We start from the raw sequence: 19,812 nt of genomic DNA, 5'->3' as shown, positions 1-19,812 counted from the left end.
AGGAAATAGAAATGGCAAGTGTTGGTAGTTGTTTTTTTTTTTCATAGAGGTGTGACTGTGAAAAGGAGAAAAGATCGAAGTAGGCCATCTCTGACATTCTATACTCAATCAAGGGTTCCAAGTAAGTTCTCTTGCCTCCAAGTAGAAAATTTCTTTTATTCTGCCACCATGAATATTCAAAACAGCAAAGATGTATAATGTCTTAGGTCAAAATTCCTAGAAAATGAAAAGGAAACAAGCTTTTGTCCCTAAGACCAAGTGTGCTTTCTTTGGAAGTGGATAGTTCTTCTTCTTTGGAGATTTTCAAGTAGAAGCTGGACAACCATGTGTGAACAGGATCAACCAATAAGATCACTGATAGTCCATCTAACTCTCAAATTATGTGTCTCTATGACCATCATGCAAAGTGAGAAGAATGAACTCAATATACTAGAGCTCCTCATCCCCCATGGCCTCACCCCAAAACATACTTTCCCAGAGGCCACAAAAATATCGTTCTCTCTACATTTTACCTAACAATCTGAATGCATTATCTGTCCTGCTTCAGTACCCTAAGGTTCATCCATCTTTTCCATCCATCCTGAAGCTAAACTTGAGAGAGACAGAAACAGACAGACAGAGAGACAGAGACAGAAAAGAGATGAGATCGATAGATCCATAGTCTCCCCCAAGTGTAGCATATTAAAAGCAGAGACTGTCTCACTTTTCTGTTTGTATCCCCCAAAACTTATCACAGTGCTTGGCACATAGTAAAAGCTCACTAAATGCTTTTCAATTAGACTCCTGGTTTTTTATGGGGAAAGCTATAACACGAGTCCAATTCCTTTGTAGCTATTTCCCAATGTCCAAGAGCAAAATGAGCTAGTCTGGTGGTAGCACTTGCTACTCTTTTCATTAAAAAAACGGAGACCCAAGGAAGTATGCATGATGCTGTGTGAAGTTTCTGTGACAGTCATCACAGCACATCTTACAATACAGGTTAGAATGATGTGGTGTAATGGAGAGAGTGCTGGACATAAAGTCAGGAAGACACGTGTTTGAATCCTGCCTTGAACACTTCCTAGGTATGTGACCCAGGGCAAGTCTTAACTTGCTTAACTTCACTTCTCAGATCCTCAGTTTCCTGCCATGTAAAATGAGGATAAGAAGGAGACTGACTTCAAAGCATTGGGAGGATTAATAAGGCAATGTGTGTAGAGTACTTAGCAAACCTTAAAGTTTTCTATAACACAATTTATTATTTATGGCATCTAGACAAAATGGCTAGTGATCATGTTTCCTACCTGACAGCTGAGCATTTCTCTAAAGGCCTCCAAAGGGGTAAGAATGGGAGATCATATCTCAAAAGATGTATTTAGGATTTGGAGAAAATGTATTTTCTTTCTTTTCCATTTTTCCTTCACTCCAGGAAACTTTCAGAAGACAGATTGTTAGGACAGATGACTTTAAGGTTCCAAGTATTTTCAATATCCCCATTTGCAGGTAACGATCATATCTGAAAGTAATGTGAGCCAGCTTGGGATTGTGGATAGAGTACTGGGTTTGAATCCAGCCTCAGATTCATACTAGCTGTGTGACCCTGGACAAGTTACCTTTCTGACTCTATGGCAACTCTTTTAGATATCTCTACCAAGTCCTAGACAATTCTCATCCTCACCAGCTGAGGGAATTCCTTCATTTATAGAATGATGGAATCATAGATTTATAGCTAGAAGGGACCTTAGAGGTAGCTCGTCAATTTTTCTTTTTAAAGATAAGGAAACTGAGACCCAGAGATGAGTGGGTCATTCAGCACTCTCAATAAGACCTTATATTTCTGGAATCCCTTAAGCTTTACACATATTTTCAACATCCATGTGAGGTGGGTAATGCATAAATATGATGGATGAGGAAACCGAGGCAATATGATTTGCCTATAATCTCATATGTAGTAATTGACAGAATTAAACTATGAAGCAGGATTTGCTATCTCCAGACCTGCTAAAACAAACATACTACCTTGTGATACTTAAACATGGAACAAATGCTATTTAGTGTTGAGAAATTAGCTGTGTTAGAACTTGTATAACCTAGTACATGCTCTAAATTAGAAAGGTAGTTGAGCTAAATCCTCAACTCTTTGCTAGCAGGGTTACGTAAACCACAAGAAGTCTTTTGTGTAGCTTTCCTGACAAATGGAGAATGAGTGGGCAATTAGCCAGATGGACATAGTGTCTCTGGGAATAGCCATAGACCAGACACTTAACCATCAAGTGACTAGAGATTTTCATTTAAAACTGAATTGACTGCTTGCTATTTGTCATTGTAATAGCTACTTTCCAAGGCATATAAGTGCTATTGCATACATTGAATGTTAACAACTAGCATGATAGTATGCCTAAGAGGAAGCATGGAATAGTATGATAGATTTGGAATTCAAATTCTGCCACAGGCACTTAGTCCCTCTGCAACTCTGGACAAGTCATTTCATCTCTTTTGGTTCTTTCCTCATCTAAAATGAGGGTTGTAATTGATGGCCTCTAAGGCCCCTTCCTTCTCTCAGGTTATGATTCTATAGTCCTCATTTTTTCAATGTAAAAATCAAATGACTTATCTATAGCCACACATTCAATAAGTATCAGAGGTGGGATTCAAACTCATGTCTCTACTGGGCTTTAGCCCAGTGCTCTGTCCACCATGCCACATCATCTCTTCTACAGATGATTACTTTCTATTCATTAAGTTCATTCTTGGAAGCTGCTCACATCATCTGCCTGACACTCAGTCCAATCAAGGAACCAGCTATTTAGAAAAATGTTTTTACAAAGAAACCATTTCAAGAGGAAAATTGAAATGTGTGGACACACCAATTAGGTGCAAGGAAAGGGATGGGGGAGCATGGATGCTGACCTTGGAAATGCCAGCAGTGTGGACCAATAGCCTGGATGATTCAGATGAAAGAATCCACTTGGCCTCCTGAATCAACTGACTGTTGGTCTGCATTAGCTGAAGTCAACGGAAAATGGCCAGTGCCCCCCTGCACCTAGGCACCTGAACATTGTCATCAGAGAAGACTCTACATACAAGACCTTCGACGATGTGAAAACAGAGCTGATGATGCAAGATTGACATTGGTAGGTGGCATGGAATCTGCTTCCCAGACTCACCTGTTCCCCTGGGACTTTCCCATCTAGATTTTAAATGGCACAGTCCACAGGTGAATAGATTTCTACTACTCAGGATCTCTGATGATGACAAGGAAATAATTCCAACTTCTACATTTTGTTTTTCTCAACCCAAGATCAGTCAATATCTTTAACCTGGGTTCCCTAGCCTGAGAAGCAGGTGGTTGCATGATTAGAAGAGTGCATACAATACTAGATATAGCTTATATATATATATAGTGAAGAAAAATTCAATTCAACAAACATTTATTAAGGGCTTTGTGTGTGTGTGTGTGTGTGTGTTCCACAAATGCAAGGAAATGCACCAGGGACTTAAAAAAAGAGAAAATGGCATCATTTTGTCCTTCAAAGAGTTTACAATCTATTATAAGTGATACCACACATGTGCACATGTGTGTGCACAAACACACATACACACAAGTATAAAATAGACTTTTGTCTAAAGGACCTGGATGGGTAATTCCAGAATCATATTCCCCCAAAATTACTTAAAATTTCTTTTGAATATATTTTGTAGATCAGTGTGTTTGTGTGTGTGTGTGTGTGTATTTTATTTCCCCTAATGAAATTGAAGCTTCTTGAGTTAGGGACTGTTTTGTTTCTGTCTTTGTATCCTCAGCACCTAGTAGTGTGCCTGGAACATAGTAGGTGTTTGATAAATATTTGTCAATTGATTAACTAACTCTAAATGTAGGTCTCATCTGTCCTAAACTCCCTGAAGTAAGATTTTATTTTTGTCTCCATCTTTGCCCCCTCTACTAGGTATTTGCTAACTGCTGGTTGTTGATTGGTCAGAAAACATTTATTAAGCACCTACTATGTACCAAACATTGTGCTAAGCCTGGGGATTCAAAATAAAAAAGTAAAAGACAATCCCTTATCTTCAAGAGATTGAAATCAAGTGAATTGACCAGTTGATTAAAAAGTATAGAATTTAGCTTGTTCTGTTGGCTAGCCTTGGGATAATGTTCTTCTTTGACAGCAGCCAAAGTAACATTGGGATTGGTTAATCACAGGGCATCATATATTTTTCAGGGCTGTACCCCTTATTTTTAATTGACTTCTTGAGAGTATGAGGCAAAAGAGGATGGAAGGAAAATTCAATCAATGATGCTATTTACATAAGTATTGGCTAGGATGTTGGTTTGGTATAACTGAGGTAGATTCTGTTATTCAATTCAGTTCTACCAAATTAAATAAGCATGGATTAAGGTCTTAACTATCCCTTTAGACAAGGTGGGGACACACACATACCCCCTCCCAAAAAACACCCATTATCTTGGTTTATTTTTATAGTTGTGGATGTGGAGTCCATATTTGTGTCATTTTTCAGGTCCCAGATTTTAATCCTTTACCTTTAGCAAATGGCCTATAAAAAGGAATTATTTGTTTTAACAAACAAGGTCACAGAACTTGCTACATGGATTGGAAGAACAATTGAAATTTAGGTTTATTTCCATAGAGAGGCCAGCAGTATACACTGTAAAGCTAAAGAAAACCAAAGGTGCAAGAAAATGTAAATGAGAAATGTATATCCCCTTCTCTTAAAACTGAATTCAATTGTAATTTAAGGCCAATAACTTTAATTATGTAGGATAATTGAATTAGATGGAGGATTTGCCTACTTTGTCAATCAGAATGTGTTCCATTAAAAGCCACCAACACACACATGCTCTTGGTGAAAAGCCACCAAATTTCAACCTGGATTCTAGTCTGTATTCTTCTGTCTAGGGCCTCATTTACAAATATCCAGGCTGAACTGTGGTCCAAGCCTCTGCTCCAGATGTGACTTTGTTTAAAGCACAATGAAAAAATTAGTCCAGAGGTCTGGTGGTCTTCTCTTCCTTTCCTCCTTTCTACCACACCCATCCCAAACACCTTTAAACTTTTGAAATTTGCTGTGATGAATAAATATTGCTTAACTATTCATCAAGACAGCATAACATAATGGGTAAACAGCTAGCCACAAAACTAGGAAGACTTGGATTCAAGTCTTACGTCTTACACATGTAGGGGCTATGTAATCTTAGACAGGCTATTTAACCTTTCCATGTCCCTAGACAACTCTGAAAGCCTCTATTTCAGAGAGAAGGTCCTAACTTGCATTGGCAGAGGAAGTTTCCTCACAAGGGAGTTTTCTATAGCAGTGAACCCCCAGATCTAGTCCATGTGCTTAATTAGGCATCATCTCATTCCAGTTGGACCCCAACACTTCATCCAACTTTTGTTCTTTCTTCTTGGATAGTCTCTCAAAGCCACCTCTTTGTTGACAGTTTACTCAGGCTATGCAAGCAAAAAGAAATGACCAGTGACTCACTGGCTTTGGTCTACAGGCTAACTGTAACCAGAATGAGCTCCTTGAAGTCAAGGACTCTTTGTTTTGTCTTTGTATTTTCAGATCCTAGCACAGTCCCTGGGATATAGAAGGTGCATCATAAATGCTTGTCAAATGAATGAACATGGAATCAGGACACTGGTTTCACATCCTTGTTCTGATCTTTACTATCTTTATGACTGTGGGCAAATCACTTAATGCTTGTGACCTAATATGGCATACAACCACTCGAGAAGTTTTTAGCACCTCCCATGTGCACTGGAAACATTAGATCAAAAGAGGGGCTGCCCCCTCCTTCAAGAAGTTTATGTTCTACTGCAATGAAGTGAAAGCACAAGAAAAACAGAATTGCTTTAGAGTCAAAAAATTTAGTTTCAAATCATGTCTCAGCTATCTACTGTTGATATGATCCTGAGGAAGATTATCTGAGTGGGACCGAGAGGTGGCACAATGAATAGAGAGTTAGGCCTGGAATCTGGAGGTCCTGGATTCAAATCTGGCCTCAAACATTTCCTAGCTGAGAAATCCTGAGCAAGTCATTTTACCCTATTTGCCTAGGCCTTGACCTTCTGTCTTAGAATTGTTATTTAGAACATTTTATGGGGGAAAAAACTCCCTGGGCCTCAATTTCCTCAACTTTAAACTAATTTATAGTATTAGCTAAATTTGGAGTATATTATCCCTGAGGTTTCTTCTAACACTATACCTATGACTCTTAGTCTTCTGATTCATAAAACAGGGATAATAGACAGTGAACAGATTATCTTCCTGATGAAGCTGTTGTAAAGAAAGTGTTTCCTAGACCTTCAAGTGATTTCAGTGTGGAATCAGTAGTATTGTTGCTGTGATTAGAAACCCATGATCCCTCACAAAATGCACCCTTTGTTTATCAGGATATTTTGAACTCCTTGTGGGAAAATTGTTTTTACTTTTCTTCTAATTCTCCTGCACTTAGTACAGTGACTAGCCACAGTTGACAATTTGGTTTAACCCTTACCTTCCACCCTTGAATCAATACTGTGTATTGATTCTAAGACAGAAGGGCAATAAGGGCTAAGCAATGGAGGTTAAGTGACTTGCCCAGAGTCACACAGCTAGGAAGTGTCTGAGGTACATTTGAACTCAGGCGTGGCTCTTAATCTACTAAGACACCTACTGCCCTCTGTAGTTTACAGTTAATAAATGTTTATTGGCTAGAGTTGACAACCAATGCATTAGACTGTCTAGTCTGGTTTATCTAATACTTGTTTCATCTCTGAACTCTACATTGCCCATGAAGATAAGACATTAAAGCTTTTTTCAGTATGTTTGACATATCATACCTATATGCAGCCCTCTTGCCATGGCAATTCCTTCCACCACCTCCAATCTCAACACATATAAATGCCAAGTATTTTCTTGAATATTATAGACATTAAGTGACTTCCCTAGGATCACACAGCTAGGGTCAGAGAATTGATTTGCACCCAGGTCTTTCTGACTTCAAGCTCAGTGCTCTATTTGCCATGCCATGCTGTGTCTATTCCTTCAGTATGTGAGGGATTATTTCAGGTTTATTAATTTAGTAGTAGTAGCAGCAGCAACAGCAGTAGTAGTAGCAGTAGCAGTAGTAGTAGCAGTAACAATAGCAGCAGTAGTAGTAGTAGCAGCAGCAATAGTAGTAGAAGTAGTAGTGGAAGCAGTAGTAGTAACCCTAGTAGTAGTAGCAGCAGTAGTAGTAGCAGTAACAGCAGCAGCAGTAGTAGTAGCAGTAGCAGTAGTAGTAGCAGTAACAGCAGCAGCAGTAGTAGTAGTAGCAGCAGCAATAGTAGTAGAAGTAGTAGTGGAAGCAGTAGTAGTAGCCCTAGTAGTAGTAGCAGCAGTAGTAGTAGTAGCAGTAACAGCAGCAGCAGTAGTAGTAGTAGTAGCAACAGCAATAGTAGTAGAAGTAGTAGTAGCAGCAGTAGTAGTAGCAATAGTAGTAGTAGCAGTAGTAGTAGTAGTAGTAGCAGTAGTAGTAGCATCAGTAAGAGTAGTAGTAGTAGTAGTAATAGTAGTAGTATTAGCAGCAACAGTAGTAGTAGCAGCAGCAACAGTAGTATAATTGGCCATTTCCAACAAAGTGACCATCTCCAAGGCATAAATGAGGGAAATTGAAAAGATCTCTTTAATAACATTTTTCTGGTATTTATCAAGTGGCCCCTTACACAGCTATGTTCCTGATAAGAAAAGGCTTCTTTACACATTGGATTATTTTTTGCCAGAGGTATATCTATGTTCTAGTTTAGTTCAGGAACAGCTAGAGGTGAGAGAACTGAGTAAATAGCCCAGGCATTGGTATGCAATGAAAGCAGAAGGAATCGGCCAACTCAGAGACTGATGGCCTTCTGCTATGCTAGAGAATCAAAAGAGATTTCGAGAGCCTAGCACAGCTCAGGAACCATTAGAGGCAGTGTCTACACAACTGGATAAAAAAATGAAATTGTTCAATAAGCCATTTTTACATATTTATATAAATATATACGCGTGTGTGTGTGCATGTGTAAATTATATCAAATGATTGCTATATCAACAGAGCTAGCATTGATGCAGTCCTCTAAGGTTTGCAAAGCACTTTACAAATATTATCTCACTTTATTAAGTACCTACCAAGTCCCAGGCACTGTGCTAGGCACTAAAGATATACATACAAATACAAGTCAAGTCAGTCAGCATTTATTAAGCAATGGCTGTATTCTAGGCACTGTGCTAAGGGCTGAATACTCAAAGGCAAAAACCAGTCTCAAATCACAGGCAGCTCATGGTCTAATGGGGGAAACAGCATGCAAACAATTCTGCACAAATATGATTGAAACAGGAAAAACTGGAGATAACCTCAGAAGAAAGGCATTAAGATTACAGAGGACTGAGAAAGACTTGTTACTCAAATTGGGACTTCAGCTAAGAATAGAGAGAAGCTAGGGAAACCAGAAGGCAAAAATGAGGGAGAAGAAAGTTCCAGAAATAGGGGGATAGCCTAGAAAATGATGTGCCCAGGTACAGGAGATGGATTATTACATCCAAGTACTATCAAGGAGATCAGTGTTGCTGGAATGCAGAATACATGGAGAAGAAAAAAGTGTGTGAAGACTGGAATAAAACAGACCCTATTTACAAAAAGCCCACCAGATCCACAAATACATAGCAAGTCAATGAAGGCTGATATGGTTTAACAACTTCCATTCAACTGGAATTTGTATGGTGAGTTATCCAGCAAGATGCAAAATACGTACCTTGTGGCATGTCCCCAAAGTCTCAGTGTTCACTGTAACCTGTTAAAACTACAATGAGATTTTTGATATATGCTCTATTTCATAAGTGTATATTGTAAGGCCTCATATGTCATGGAATATTTTATCTCCAAACCTTGAAGTGGAGAATCATCTCAAATCTGGAGATGCACATGATTAGGGTGAAATTATTGGGACATAGTAAAGATGAGGAATTCTGTAGGAGAATTAGCATAATAGATGTTATCAAAAATTTGTATGACTGGGAAAAAAAGATGAACCAACACTAAAGGATTACCAATAGCCAGACTGTAGAATCCCTTGGATCCTTGCCATCCATAAAAAAAATTAGGAGGAAAATCCCCAACATATTGGATAGGCTTTCCCAGGAAAATTTTTTAGAAAATCTGAATAAGAGTTGACATGTAGACTGTATTTATATTAGAAGATATGCTCCTCAAAGGCAAAAATTATTTCTCCTATATATGCACAATAACTGTCTTATCACAGGTGCTTAATAAATTCTTGGGGTTAAGATATGTTGCAATATTGGATATGTACATGAAAGAACATGATGTATGAAAAGAACACCATGCTTAGAGTCATGATATCTATGTTCACATCCTACCTTTGACACTTAATAGCTCTGTGCCCTTGAGGAATTCACTTTAGCATCTTGAGCCTCCATTAGCTCATCTGTAAAATGGGCTAATAGTATCTGTGGCTTCTCAAGAAGATCATGAAGAAAGTGCTTTGTAAACCTTAAAGCAAATTGGCATCCCACATAGATACCTGATGTTAAACAACCCATTTGATTTATAGTCACTGAACTGATCAGTTTTTTGATTGAATTGAATGCTTTAGCTATCAGCAAAGAATCTGCTAGAAGGTCCAGGTACAAATTTACTATTACCAATGGAAGAGTCCAGAAGCAGATAGCACAAGTCTAGAAACACAGAAAGCAGAATCAAGAAATCCAGATAAGCATGTAGCATGAGACCCTCAGGGAGCAGGATATGTCCAGTCAGTAACATCAGCTCATGGTACCAAATTTTGTCTGAGTATTGGCCCTTGACTAGCTCCTCTTTTATTTTGGTAATTCTTTTTTTTTAAACCCTCATCTTCCCTCTTGGAGTCAATACTGTGCATTGGCTCCAAGGCAGAAGAGTGGTAAGGGCTAGGCAATGGGGGTCAAGTGACTTGCCCAGGGTCACATAGCTGGGAAATGTCTGAGGTCATATTTGAACCCAGGACCTCCCATCTCTAGGCTTGACTCTCAATCCACTGAGTCACCCAGTTGCCCCCTAGGCTAGCTCCTCTTTTAAATGCCCCACTACTAGCTCTTTCTCTTCTTTTTAAAATTTCCTAAAATAAAGAGCTGTCCAAAAATGCAATAAGCTCCCTCAGAAGTAGGGTTCTTTATCCTTTGAGGTCTTCTAGCAAAAGCTAAATGCACTGGGAGCAGCAAAGTATCACTATGGTTAGAGCTTCCAAGCCTGGATTTGGGAGGTCCTGGGTTCAAATATGGCCTTAGAAAATTCCTAGCTATGTGTCCTGGGCAAGTAAGTCACTTGATTCCAGTTGCCTAGCTCTTACCATTCCTCTCCCTTGGAATAAATACAGAAGACAGAAAATAAAAGTTTAAAAAAGCCAAAAGCCAAATCCTGACCAGGATATTGTAGACTGGATTCTTGTTAAGGCATGAGTGGAACTTAATAGTCTCATTTAAATCTGACATTCTAAAATTCTGATGCTCACTTTTAAACTTCCTTTGCATTCTGGATTTGCCCTAGTTTATGCTCTGAATTAGGAGTCAAGGAAGATCTGGGTTTAAATCCTAACTACTTCACTCATTAACTCGGTGACTTTCAGCAAGTGATTTAATCGCTTGAGGAATCAGTATCTTTATCTGCAAATAAAAAGGATTGAGTAAGATGAGCTAGAAGACCTCTTATAGCTCTGTATCTACAATCCTATGTCTTTGGACACGTCTCTGGGCCTCAACTTTCCTCATCAGTAACATAAAAGGGCTGGGTCTATAAGATCCCTTCCAGCTCTAAATTGTTTTCATTCATTTCCTTTAATTCTTCTGACCCTGTTCAGCTGATTTGCCAAGAAAGACATTCCCTAAAGGACCTTGACACCTTCCTTGCTTCTACAAATACCTTTCCCCACAAAGTTCAGGCAGAAGCTTCCTTCCACCCTACAGGAGTACACAAATGCATATATAAATAGCCAGAGCTGAATCCATTAGAAATTCCTAGTGAATGGTCCAATTGAAGATTATTTTGGAATAGATTCAGGATTGCCAGTAAGTAAAAGAGCTTATATGACTCCACTAAGGCTGAAACTCAAAGACATCCAAATCCTGGCCTAGTGATTATACTAGAACATTCTTTGGGCCCTGGCTCATTGAAGATTTGTGACTTCTACCTTCTTGTTATTGGTTAACCTTGAACCAGAATAGCCATACTCCAACTCTTCATTAATGACCTAGGTCTTTAGTCACTGACTTTCATTCTTGTTTTCTCCTTGAACTTTGTTTATCCTCTGACTCATCTTACTAATGTCTCCTCACCAATTCCCTAATCCTGTTTCAATGGATCTTCTGATTTATTCCTAGTTGGCTGTGATTCTCACATCCTATTTTTTCAAATGAGCATTCAAAATCAAAATTATTGCCTCAGACACTTCCTAGCTGCATAGTCCTGGGCAAGTCACTTAACCCAAATTGCCTAGCCTTTTACTACTCAACTGCTTTGGAATCATTACTTTCTAATCATTACAATTCTAAAACAGAAGGTAAGGATTTAATTTAGTTTTGGTTTGGTTTCAATAGGAATTATATAGAGGACAAAGGAAAACGTAGTGAATGTAAACAGGACAGAACAAAGGAAAGAATCAAAAAGAACAGAAGAGTTGGCCTTTGGCAAAATCAAAGGATAAGCATTAGACAATGAGAGCTGTTATGCTATTGATGTCCAGAGAACTATTTAGAATCTGAAGGCCTGGGATCAAATCCCAGCTTTGAGACTATGTGATCCTGAATGAGTAATTTCACTACTCTGGACTTCACAGCAAAATGGACCTCATCTGTATAATGAAAGGCTGGGCTAGACAAACTCTGAGTCATTTCCAGCTCCAGAAGTGCATTCCTATCAACACTGTCTGTGAATTTCCCCGGAAGGTTAAGTTGACACTGGATATACTTAATCTCTCAAATAAAATCACTTTTCACAGTAAGTCTTTAGTCCAGAGTAAAGTAATTATCATATTGTTAGCCTAAGGGTTGGTGCAAGGAATGTACAGCCAACAATAGAAATCCATCAACTTTTGGTTTCTACTTTAGATTTGGCATGACTCATTTTTTCATTATGTACTCTTGGAAATAGACTTCTGTGGAAATTTTTGTGAAACTTTTGAATTTTACCAGAGAAAAGGGAAGGATCATGTGGTTGTGTTAATTACATACTAATGGAGTTACACATAGATACCAGTCACTAATTTAATTTTTTTAACCAATCTGATGACATTTTAAAATTCAAACATGATCTTTACTTTCAATTAAATTCCATTCAAATTGGATGGAATGAGATAGCATATGGCAAATGCTTTGAGTGCCTCAAATCAATGAATCAGCAAGTTTTAAGCACCTCTCAGCTGGAGGTACAAAATCAAAAGGGAGACTGTCCATGCCCTCAAAAAGCTTACATTCAATAGGAAGGTAACTTCTAGGAGATGGTTTATAGAGCCACAGAGTTTGCCCCACCCCTGTAGCAGTAGTAATATTGATTTAATAATTACTCCCAGAAAAAAAGCAAAAAGTAAAATGAAGTTGGGAGAAGAGCAGTACACTTGTTTGGAAGCAAAGCATATAACAAGGTAGACCTGGGGGTTTGGTTGATACCTGGGGAAAATATCAATACGACTAGCCTTTATATAATGTTTTGATGTTTTAAAAATGCTTTAGAAAAAAAAATTATCTCTGATCTTCACAACACTGGAAAGCAAGTGCCATTATTATTATCATCCCTATTTTACAGATGAGGAAACTGAGGAAGACAAGATTAAGTCACTTGTCCAAGTCATCTAGCTGGAAAGTGAAATATGATTTGGGGCTACTCAAATGTAGGTGATCCAAATCACTCACCTACTCAAAATGACCTCATAGCCTTGGACAAAATCTCATTGATGGCTAGATGAATTGGTAAATTCCTATCAGGGGAAAAAAGGGTCTCCTAGTCTCTAGAGATTCAGAGTACCTAATGGGGAGAAGAACTTCAGATCAGATGGCAAATTCTCAATGCTGGGTTGCCCCTGGCATCCTGGTAGAGGCTTAGATGGAATCCAGCACCATATAAAAGTGAGCAATGATGGTGATGAATTGAAACTTCTGAGTATGAGGCACAAAGCTGGGCCCTGAGGTAAATACAAAAATGAATAAGCTATCAACAAGCTTGCAATCAGGCCTAGGGGCAGGAAGCATACAAACAAATAGCTATGATACAAAAGAGAATATAGCTTGTGTTGATAGGCAACACAGAGTACTGCACCTGGGGGTCAGGAAAGCCTGGGGTCACATTGGGCCTCTGATACTTACTAACACTATGAGCATGGACAAATCATTAATATTTCTGAACTTTAGTTTGTCTGTAAAATAAAGGGGGTGCACAAGATGGTATCCAAGGTCCCTTACAACTCTGTCTATGATGCTATATTTATAGAGGATATTTCTATTTATTCATAACATATCAAGGTCATACTGCTACCACAGTAATCTTCCTAAAGCAGAAGTCTGATCCTGCTTCTCCCCATTGCATACCAAATAAAATTCCAATTCCTTTCCCTGACTTTCAAGGTTCTCATAATTTGAGTCCAACTAATCTTCCCAGCCCATCATAAACTATTCTGATTTGTGCATTTTGGGTTCCAGTCAAAACGGACCACTCCATGGTCCTCAGTATTATTTGTTCCTCTTCTATGTCCACAATGCCCACCTTTCATACATGGAACAGACTTTGCCCCAATATCAGATCATAGAATTTGTAGCTGGAAGGTAGCATAAGTATTGCCAAATCCACCCCCTCATTTTACATATAAGAAAACTGAATTCTCAGAGATATGGAAGGACTTGTCCAAGGTCACACAGGTAGGATTCAAGCCCAGGTCCTTTGACTTCAAATTTAGTGCCCTCTCTACTGTACCATACTACTACTTTACTGAAATTTCCTCCTTTTATCAAAGCATAGACTTGATGGTCACCTCCTCCATGAAGCATTCCCTTAATTCCCAGAATCACAGATTTTCAATTTAAAAGAATCTCAGTGGCCACTTCATCCAACTCTTAAACTTATAAACAAATTCCACTATAATCCATTCAACAAATAATCCAACTCCAACTAGAAGTCATCTCTCAATGATCTCTCCTACTATAATTTGCATCAGAAAAAGTATCATAATGGAAAGAACACTAAACTGGGAGTCACAGGACCTGATGGTTACATCCTGGCTCTGAGTCTGTTTCACTCTCTGTAAAATTAAGTGGTATCATCTCTAATGTTAGTGGTATCATCTCTAGAGTTAGGATTTGATGATTCTATCTGTGTCTTCTCTCTGTCTCTTTCCCTCTCTCTCTGCATATCTCTTTCTTTGTCTCTATATCACACACACACACACACACACACACACACACACACGCACGCACACACAGATACAAGCTTTTCAGGCAAACATTTTTGAGCTTCCTCTATGTGTTATGGGTACCTGTCTACTATAATATTTTGAATATAAGTGCTAAGGGTATAGATCTTTGAATGAATGAAGAAGGAAGGAGTGAAATGATTGAATGAAATAAGGAGCTCAGAGAAAACAAATCCCTCAAGGTTGAAAGGTAACAATACATTCCACTTTTCCAAATCTTTACAAATGAACAGCAAAGTGTCTAGATGTGCCTTACAACAGTAATGGTGCTGCCCAGAGTTCATTTTTAGCAGCTGATTGTCTTTTGGAGAAGTTATGTCAGAGAGGCGTAGAGGGCATAGCTTTGGAGATGTTCTATTTTTGGATACCTCCATCAGCTGAGATATTTCTGCAGCAAAAGGAAATTTCCTTGGGAATGTGGGGTTGAATTCTCCCTGCACCATCATTTGACTGATCTCCTTTAAAGAGAAGGAAGAAACATGGTAGTTTGTGAGTGCCCTCTACTGGTTCAGTCCTGCTATATAGCTCTCTATTACCTTGAGCTCTATGGAAGACCTTATTTATTTTACTTTATTTTTATTTCTATCTTTTGTTTTTCCTTCCCTACTGGACTCCAAGATAGGAAGGACTGGATCCTAGTTCTATTTCTAACACCTGTTGACTGTCTGACCTTGAACAGCAATTTTATGCTATAGGAAACTCTAAGACTATAAATTGATGAGAAGATGCCAGCCTGCAAGGGTAGAGGGAGTTACCTTACCTGGGAGTTCCCCATACCAATGAAGTCACAGGCCTAGTATTTCTGCTTATCTTTTGTTTTTATATCACCTCTGATTCTAAAAATATCTCTCCCCTAACTATTTAGCCATCAATAGCTTTGTCTTTATAAAACACCAAAAAAAAAAGTTCAGCAAAAGCAACCAGTCTTGACTGACAAGATAGAAAACACTCATTATCACAGTCTTTCTCCAACTACAAAGAAAAGAGGGAGAGAGGTGAATTTTTCTGTCTCAAATTAGTTCATTATAATTATGTAGAATTGTTTTGGCTTTGGTTTTTTGTTGTTCTATTCATTAACATTGCAACAGTCTGTCATACTGTGTTGATTTTCTGTGGCCATCTCTGTTATTAAGTATTAAAGTGCAAAATTGAACTAAAAGGGCCCCATAAAAAAGCAACATGTTAATCAATGTGTACATTATCCTGTCTTGACCACAGTTGAATAATACTAATAACTGATTTTTTGGTTGTTATTGTTGTTCTGTCATTTTGAACTCTTTATGACCCATTTGGGTTGAGGTTTTTTTAAAATACTTACCTTCTGTCTTAGAATCAATACTATGTGTTGATTCTAAAGCAGAAGAGTGGTAAGACCTAGGCAATGGGGTTTAAGTGACTTGCCCAAGGTCACACAACTAGGAAGTGTCTGAGGTCAGATTTGAACCCATGACCTCCCAAATCTGAGCCTGACTTTCAATTCACTAAGCTACCCAGCTGCCCCCGGGATTGGGTTTTTTAAAGCAAAGATATTGGAGTGGTTTATCATTTCCTTCTCCAACCAATTTTATAGATGAGGAAAGTGAGGCAAATAGGGTTAAGTTATTTGCCCAGGTTCACAAAGCTAGTAAGTGTCTAAAGTCAGATTCAAACTCAGGAAAATGAATCTTCCTGATTCCAGGCACAGCTGCCCTGTAAACTGACATTTACAGAGTCCTTTATAGTCTGAGACATGCAACAACCTTCTGAGGTAAGTATTTCAGTGGTTATTATCTTCCATTTGTAGATGGAGAACTTAGGCTCAGAATGCTTAAGTGATTTGTCTGTTATCATTCAACAACCAAATGTCAGAGGTGGCATACAAACCCAGGCTTTCCTGCCTACAAGTTCAGAATTCTGTATACTCAGCCATCATGCATCTCACAAAGTAGAAAATGTAAACTGGAAACATGCCAGTGTTGACATTATGGACTTTCCTTATATTGCCAAAGAGGAAATGAGATTTGTGAGCCCAGGGGAGCCCTGTTATTTCTTCTACCCCTGCAAAATACTGATAGTGACCAACAAGGAGAAAGTAAAGGTGGGGGAGCACTGCTAGGTAGCTTAATGAATTGAAAGCCAGGCCCAGAGATGGGAGGTCTTAGGTTTAAATATGGTCTCAAACCCTTCCCAGCTATGTGACCCTGGACAAGTTGCTTAAACCCCAGTTGCCTAGACTTACCACTCTTCTGCCTTGGAACCAATACACAGTATTGATTCTTAGATGGAAAGAGTTTATTTTTTTTTTAAAAGAAGAAAGTAAAGGATAAGCAATATTCCTCCCACCCCACCCCCACCAAAGCAAAACCATTTTTCTTAGTGTCAGTTTACTCTCTCATCTTTGATAAACCTTCTGAAAATGGCCTGTTCATTCAATCTATAAATATTTGATGTGTACCTGTTCTGCGCTCAGCATGGACCCAGACAAAGAGATTAGGGAGGAACAGAGAGTCATGATCCTTGCCCTAAAAGAATTCATAAGCTGAAGACAAACACCCTTGAAACAATTAAGTAACAAGAATTAAACAATGAGATGTGACTGGGTGCAGCAAGAGGTCTAAAATTCAGCAAGGCTGTCGGTCACTTGTTGAGGAATAAGGATAAGCAGGACCCTTTGCAAGGAGGAGTCATTTTCAGGACCAAGGAGAGCAGTCATAGTCCCAAGAGAGTGTGTGATTCGGTGGGGCTGAGTTATCTTCCCCTTAAATCTGAGTTTAAGTAAAAGTTAATGAGAACAAACAGAGCCCAGCCAGTGAACAGTAAACACAAATCAATAACATCTACAAATAACGAATGTTCTTAGTGGCAACAGTAACAGATGTGATGTTCTCGACCCACCAAGTCATTGATCATACCCCAAGCTCAGCCCGACAATAAATAACCTCATGGAAATCACTCAGGTCTAGGACCTCAGTACAACAGGCCCATCAATAACTAGCAACAGCCGGCAAATAATCTGTCTACCGCCTCAAACAAAACAGCTCTCAAAGAGCTCATTAGGAAAAGGGCCCTAAGGAATAACAACAGCTTACCCATTAATCCCAGTGGATAGAGCAAGGAGTTTGGAAGTAGGAAGGCTCCTCTTTCTGAGTTCAAATCCGGTCTCAGATAATGTCCTGACTTTGTTACCCTAAACAAGTCACTTAATACTGTTTGTCTCAGTTTTCTCACTTGTAAAATTGGCTGGAGAAGGAAATAGCAAACCACTCTAGTATCTTTGCCAAGAAAATGTTAAAATGGGGTCTTAAAGAGTTGGATATTACTAAAACAATTGAACAACAATAATCCTTGCATCCCAGGATCTCACAGTTGGGAGGAGTGTGAGAGGCAATCCAGTCCAGTCTGCCTAAATTCCTCCCACAAACATTGTACAAGGAGCCAGGAAGCACATTCCTCTTTGGGCCAGTTCTGGTCATTAGCAAGTTTTTCCTTTCATCTACCTTAAATATGTATCTTTGAAATTTAATTTCAATTTAATTCAATTTAGTGAGTATTTATTAAGTATTTTCTGTTTACCATATACCCTGCTGATCCAAAGATATAAATAAACTAGCTCCTGCCCTTGAACAGTTCTCATTCCCCTAGGAACTCAGGGTCATAACATCTAAGATATAGGGCTAGAAGGAATCTTCATTTAACAGATGGGACATTGAGACCCAGTGATTTGCCTGGGATAATAAATAAAATAATTAAACCAAGACCTTCAGAGGTTATCTAATCTAAACCTCTCATTTTACAAAAGAGGAAACTGAGGCTTGGGGAGTTCAAAAAGCTCATCAAAGATCATGAGATAAGGAGATGGGAGAGATCTCAGAAGTTCTCTAGTCTAAGTTCCTCATTTTAAAGATGAGGAAACTGAGATAAGTGAAGTCCTTTGCCTTAGGTCAAACAGGTCAAGATAGAGATAATACTAAAATTCAATTCCAGCTGCAAAGTGTAATAATCTACCTTACTCTTCTGAATCCAAGGGAGAACCATGGGGAAATGAAAGAAATTAGGGCCAAATAATCCAGACTCATAGGTAATAATTACTCAGTAATATAATAATCATTATTCAGTAATACCTTGGACGTCTATGGTCTCCAGGGATTACTTTTATGTATATTCTGAGTTCTAGACTCTTCTCCAACAGTTTTTCTTCCATCAGTCATCCATGCAGATCTAGCCAATGTGGTTCCAACAGAGGAGAGAAGAAAACAAGCATTTATTAAAATGCCTACTATGTGCCAGCCACTGTGCTAAGTGCTTTAAAGATATTTTCTCCTTTGATATCCTCACAACAACCTTGGGAGAGAGGTGCTATTATCTTCAGTTTACATCTGAAGAAACTGGAATTAAGTGGCTTGCCTAGAGTCACACATCTAGTATCTATGGACAAATTTGAACTCAGGTCTTTCTGACTCCCCGGGAACAGCATCCTATGCACTTTGGTGCTCCCTAGCAACCTAGAAGGGAAAGTAGGCAAAATATTATTTTCAAAACTCAGTTGTACCCACTGGCCTTTGTTAATCACCTTTATACTGGGTGGCCCTAAGTACAAGTGGTACCTCTGTGATACTTGAAGATTTCCCTGTTCCCAAACATCTCCTCTCCCCACATTTTATATTTGAAATTTCCACCATTAGAGAGTCATTCCTTTGAATTGAGGTACTCTGTTTCTACCAGTCCACATCAATATATATAACTTTGAAAAAATGAAACATCAGCCCCATAAATTCCTCCAGGGCATAGGCTATTTGTGTTTGTCATTGCATCTCTAGTATTTAGCATAGTTCCTGGCATTGGCACAACTACATTAGGCATATAATAAATGAATATTGATTGATTGAATAATTGTTTGCATGTGTTCTCCCCAACACAGTTTAAGAAGAGCATTGATAAACCTCACAATGCCCAGAGGAGGGTACCTGGGATAATGAAGGGCCTTCAGTCCATATCATATAGGGATTTGGCTTCAGGGACAAGGCATATTTCTATCCTGGAGAAGACTCAAGAGGGAGATGATAATTATATTCAAGTCTTTGAAGTCTTTGCCTGGAAAGATGAATTAGACTTGTTCTGCTTGGCCACAGAGGATAGAAACCAGTAGAAGTTACAGAGACAAATTTAGATTTGTTCTAGGGACAGATGTCTTAACAAGCTGACCAGAAATAGAATAAACTGCTTCTAGAGGTGGTGGATTTCCCTTCACTGAGGGCCTTCAGGCAAAGGTTGGGTGACCACTGATTAGGCAGAGGTTGTAAAGGCAATCTTTCATCCGATATGGATTGTCCTCACTGTGTCCTCTCATCTATGTTCAAGGTAGAGGATGTAGCTTAGGACACAAGGG

General features: G+C 38.8%; 1 protein-coding gene and 1 non-coding gene across 4 annotated transcripts in view; both read left to right on the top strand.

Moving 5' to 3' along the window:
- The window catches only part of CADPS (calcium dependent secretion activator), a 441,690-nt gene that overhangs the window by 257,156 nt on the left and 164,722 nt on the right, over positions 1-19,812 (top strand). The gene's annotated exons all lie outside the window — the stretch shown is intronic.
- Positions 2,914-2,976, top strand: MIR7332 (microRNA mir-7332). The gene has a single exon (NR_127551.1). It is a non-coding gene; the product is annotated as a microRNA mir-7332 (primary transcript).

The sequence above is a fragment of the Monodelphis domestica genome, chromosome 7 (genome assembly GCF_027887165.1).
Source record: "Monodelphis domestica isolate mMonDom1 chromosome 7, mMonDom1.pri, whole genome shotgun sequence".
In the NCBI taxonomy this organism is placed as follows: domain Eukaryota; kingdom Metazoa; phylum Chordata; class Mammalia; order Didelphimorphia; family Didelphidae; genus Monodelphis; species Monodelphis domestica.
Note: the sequence above shows the minus strand (reverse complement) of the source record. Positions and strands in the feature narration are given on the sequence as shown.